Here is a 6,000-nt window from a genome sequence, read left to right as displayed (position 1 = left end):
ATTTTTTTGTCTGTACTTCTGGACCTTTCACTGAAATGCTCCTGCAAGTGAACATTTGACTAACTGCCTGCCCTCACTCAATAAAAGCATTAGTTTGCCTCCTTAAGCCTTCTAACTTATTCTAAAGTATAGGGACAGCTTGTTACTGCTTTCCTGGTCAGAATAACAAAGCCTCCCTTTACAGTCTCTCTGAGCGCAAATGAAAAGAGGAACTCAAGGGACACACACTACAATTCACTCAGGAAGATCCTTCACTATTCAGGAACATATTCTCTGTGGTCATCATGTTTATTCATCTTCTCCTTTTGTAGATTTGGAAACTTAAGTGGTTTCTAGGTAAGAAATGGCTGTGGTATTCAAAAGGAAGATCTGTAATACATTGGAGTGGTGCTACAATAGAAGGAACCTTAATCCACCATATGAATAATCTCTGGCCCACTTCATTTGTTCATCCATTAATTCATTGGTTCATTCATTCCTAAAACATTTATGGAGTGCTTGCTAAGTACTAGATACAACTTGGTGCTAGAGAAATTGAGATAAATGACACTATGTTTTTTTGGCTGATGATATAATAGTATACTCAGAAAACCCAGTAGGCTTCAGTAACACTTACAAGAATTAATAAAATTTCTGTAAGTGACCGGATTCAATAAATAATTGAAAACAAAAAAGCCTTTTTTCTCTATGCTAATAAAGACACCTAGAAAAGGAAGTGGGCAAAGTATTTCATTCAAAATAGTGATATAAAATCACAAAATATTAAAGAAATTATAAAATATTAAATAAATTTGGCAAGAAAAATAAAGGACATATATAGAAAAACATGAAATAAATCGGAATAAATAGAAGGGCATACCATGTTCTTGGATAGGGAGACATTATATCACAAAATGTCAAATCATCCAAAATGATTATGTGAATTTAGTATAATTCCAATAAACTCTCAAACAACTTTTCATTGGATAAAAACAAGTCAAGTTGCGAATATAAAAGTAAATGCCCAAGAAATGCTAAGAAAAGTATGAAAAAAATAGAAACTCAGCAAAACCGCTATATTAAAAATCAGTATGGTACTGGCAAAGAGTAAACAAATAAATAGCCTAGAACTAATAGAATAGTAGATAGACTCAAGGATATATCCCAGCATATGTGAAAAATCACCATATGATAAAGGTAGCATTTCAATTCAGTAGGAAATGACTGATTTACTTAATAAATAGTGCTGATATATGGCTACCCTTCTAGAAAAAAAAAAAGTTGGACCCTATCACAAAAAATATGCAAATGGAAGTTCCACATTGCCTGAAGATTTCAGTGAACAACAAAATAACATTTTAGAAGAGAATCTAAGAGATTATATGCAACCAAGGAGTAGGAGAGAACTTTATAATTAATTTATAATTTAACTTTGTAATTAATTATAATTAATTAATTAAAGACTGACACCATTATAGATACTAGTACAGATTATTTAATGATGTTAAAAACCACAAAAAGTCAGGAGAGGGCTTCCCTGGTGGCGCAGCGGTTGGGAGTCTGCCTGCCACTGCAGGGGACATGGGTTCGTGCCCTGGTCCGGGAAGATCCCACATGCCACAGAGCGGCTGGGCCCTTGAGCCATGGCCGCTGAGCCTGCGCGTCTGGAGCCTGTGCTCCACAACGGGAGAGGCCACAACGGTGAGAGGCCCGCGTACTGCAAAAAAAAAAAAAAAAGTCAGGAGAAATATGGTAAATTTGAAAGAAATATTAGCAACAAGCATAGCAGAGAGTAATTATTTATAATATACAGGTGGGGTGGGGTTAAGAAAGAATGACAAAAAACTCAAATGACCACCCCCCTCCCCACAACATTTGGCCAAGAATACGAACAGACAACTCACAAAAGAGTTAATCTGAAAGAGTAATAAAAGATGTTCAAATTTACTAGTGGTCAGAGAAAAGAAAATTGAGGTAACAGTGAGGTGTCATTATTATATGCTTCAGATTGGCAAGAGTTAGAAAGAGCAATAATACCTATTGCTGCAGAGTAGGCAGGGAGAAGGAGTTTCTCATATTCTTCTGATGGAAATGTGAATTGTTAGTCTTTGGAAGCAGCTAGGCAGTATCTATGAAAATAAAAAAAGAAGTGATACCTTTAAAGCCAACAGCCCAAGTACTGGGCATCCTGTAGATACAATAGCATCAAGATACAGGTAAAGGAATGTTTGTTGCAGTTCATGTCACAACCAATGAAACAGGAAACAAATTAAATGGACATCAAAAGGGAAATATTGAATTCATAATCATGTATCTCTACTGTGAAACATTACACAGCTGTTAAAATAATTAGAGCTAACCGGGTTGATTTTGAGAGGGATTGCTATGAAGTATGGAATAGGAAGGACAAGGTTTAGAGAAGTATACATAATATGGGATATTTGAAGTGATTGTTGGGATGAGGATGGAAAGTGAGGAAGAGGTGTGCATGTGCACATGCATGTGTGTCTGTAGGTATATGTATAAAAGAAATTGGAAAAAAAGAGTTTGAGCTACGTAAATTGACTTATAGGCACTTTGGAATTTAAGACTTTGGAGATGAAGTGGGTTCTACATGACGACAAGGAACAAGATGTGAGTATGGTCCAGGTTGACTAAAAAGAAGCTGAAGTGAAAGCCCTCGGATCCCAGGAGGTGAAGAAAGACACTGAGGCTTATGATCTGTGTGGTTGTTAGAAGTAGCTCAAGCAAAGAGAGTCATCAGTGAGACTGTGAGTCAGACAGAGGGGGGAGTACATGTTGTTAGGGGCCAGAAGCTTACACAGTTCTTCAAGAGAATTGAAATCATGACTACTAAATTAGATAGAAAAGAACATTTATTTGGAATGTGAAAAGAATCATAATGAATTAAAAATTTGAAAAAGCTGACAGATACCACCAACATCAGAAATACATTCTTTGGCTTCATAATCTTGGATCGCCTCTTCATATGACAACAATGTTGTAATATGCTTTTCATAGAGAAAATAGAAATGTAACTCTTTTGATGTTTTTTTAAAAAAATATTGATAGTTTAGAAAGGTATTGCATACATTTTTAGGATTGTTATCACATTTCAAAAAATCTCTGTTAAGGAGAAAACTTCTGTTTTGATGAGGTATCAATGCAATCTGAATCCTCTACTTATCTTTTAGTAGATCTGATGATTAGAAGAATTTTCCGTAGATTAGCTTCTGGTTTTGTTACATTTCAAACTGGTTTCTTTTGACTACCCAATACACTTCTGGGAAAGAGCCCTGAGGTACATGTTTATATTGAGATGCAATCTCTTCCTCTATACCTCTGTGTCTCTCAGGGATCATCTGAGAGCTCCTGGAAGCCATTGCTCTACCAGGACACTAACGGTCACACAACTAACACAAGAGTGACTGAGAATCACTGAAATATATTTTACTTTTCTGTTAAACCCAAATGAAACATATCCTCAACTCAACTTTCTCTTAGTTGGATCCCCCACATGCTCCTGGCCTGTATAATGCCATCCAATAAAATTGGAATAGAGAGAGAGAGAGAGCAATCTTAATCATTTGGGGTAAAATAGGTTACTTTTGCAATTTTTTATTTAGTATGTTTTAATTGAAATATGGTTATTTACAATATTATATTTGTTTCAGGAGTATACTGTAGTGATTCAGTATTTTGGAAGACTATATCCCATTACAATTTATTACAAGAAAATGTCTATAATTCCCTGTGCTATATAAGATATCCTTGTTGCTTATCTATTCTATACATAGTAGTTTGTATCTGTTAATCCCTTACCCCTAATTTGCCCCTTCCCCTTCCCACTCCCCTTTGGTAACCACTATTTTGTTTTCTATGTCTGTGAGTCTCTTTCTTTTTTGCATATACATTCATTTGTATTATTTTTTAGATTCTACTTATAAGTGATATACAGTATTTGTCTTACTCTATCTGGCTTATTTTACTAAGCATAATAATCTCTAGGTCCATCCATGTTCCTGCAAATGACAGAATTTCATTCCTTTTTATAGTTGAGTAGTATTCCATTGCATAGATATTGATATATACCACATCTTCTTTATCCATTCCTCTGTTAAAGGGCACTGGGGTTGCTTCCATGTCTTAGCTACTGTGAATAGTGCTGCTATGAACATTGGAGTGAATGTGTCTTTTCAAATTAGAGTTTTCATCTTTTCTAGATATATGCCCAGGGGTGGAATTGCTGGGTCATATGGTAGTTCTAAGTTTAGCTTTTTGAGGAACCTCCATGCTGTTTTCCACAGTGGCTGCACCAGTTTACATTCCCACCAACAGTGTACAGGTGTTCCCTTTTCTCCACATTCTTGCCAACATTTGTTATTTGTAGACTTTTTGATGATTGTCATTCTGATAGGTGTGAGGTGATAGCTCATTGTTTTGATTTGCATTTCTCTAATAATTAGTGATGTTGAGCATCTTTTCATGTGCCTGTTAGGCATCTGTATGTTTTCTTTGGAAAAATGTCTATTTATTTCTTCTGCCCATTTTTTGATTGGGTTGTTTGTTTTTTTGATATTGAGTTGTATGAGCTGTTTATATATTTTGGATATTAATCCCTTGTTGGTCACATCATTTACAAATATTTTCTCCCAGTCCATAGGTTATCTTTTTGTTTTGTCAATGGTTTCCTTTGCTGTGCAAAAGTTTAATTAGGTCCCATTTGTTTATTTTTACTTTTCTTTAATTTAGGAGACAGATCCAAAAAACTATTCTACAATTTATGTCAAAGAGTGTTCTGACTATGTTTTCCTCTAGTAGTCTTATGGTTTCCAGTCTTACATTTAGGTCTTTAATCCATTTTGAGTTTATTTTTGTATATGGTGTTAGAGAATGTTCTAATTTCATTCTTTTACATGTAGCTGTCCAGTTTTCCCAGCATGACTTATTGAAGACACTGTCTTTTCTCCATTGTATATTCTTGCCTCCTTTATTATAGATTAATTGACCATAAGTGCATGGGCTTATCTCTGGGCTCTCTATTCTGTTCAATTGATCTATGTGTCTGTTTTTGTGCAAGTACCATACTGTTTTGATGAGTATATCTTTGTAGTACAGTCTGAAGCCAGGGAACGTGATTCCTCTAGCTCCAGTCTTCTTTCTTAAGATTGTTTTGGCTCTATGGGGTCTTTTGTATTTCCATACAAATTTTAAAATTATCTGTTCTAGTTCTATGAAAAATGCCATTGGTGTTTTGATAGGGATTGCATTGAATCTGTAGATTGCCTTCAGTAGTATGTTCATTTTAAAAATATTAATTCTTCTAATCCAAGAACACAGGATATTTTTCCATTTCTTTCTATCATCTTCAATTTCCTTCATCAGTGTTTTATAGTTTTCAGAGTATAGCTCTTCTACCTCCTTGGTTAAGTTTATTCCTAGGTATTTTATTCTTTCTGATGCAATTTTAAATGGGATTTTTTTTTTTTTTTTTAGTTTCTCTTTCTGATATTTCAGGGTTAGTGTATAGACATGCAACAGATTTATGTATATTAATCTTGTATCCTGCAACCTTGCTGAATTCATTTATTAGTTCTAATAGTTTTGGGGTTGAGATTTTAGGGTTTTCTATATAAAGTATCATGTCATCTGCAAATAGTGACAGTTTTACCTCTTCCCTTCCAATTTAAATACTTTTAATTTCTTTTCCTTGTCTGATTGCTGTGGCTAAGACTTCTAATACTATGTTAAATGGAAGTAGTGAGAGTAGGCATTCTTGTTTTATTCCTGAATTTAGTGGGAAAGCTTTCAGCTTTTCACCTTCGAGTATGATGTTGACTGTGGGTTTGTTGTAAGTGGTCTTTATTATGTTGACATATGTTCCCTCTGTACTCGCTTTGATGAGAGATTTTATCATGAGTGGATGTTGAATTTTGTCAAATGCTTTTCCTGCATCTATTGAGCTGATCATGTGATTTTTTTTGGTCTTTTAAAAAAAATTTATTTATTTTAAAATTTATT

Source organism: Stenella coeruleoalba (assembly GCF_951394435.1).
Source record: "Stenella coeruleoalba genome assembly, chromosome: 3".
In the NCBI taxonomy this organism is placed as follows: Eukaryota; Metazoa; Chordata; class Mammalia; order Artiodactyla; family Delphinidae; genus Stenella; species Stenella coeruleoalba.
Note: the sequence above shows the minus strand (reverse complement) of the source record.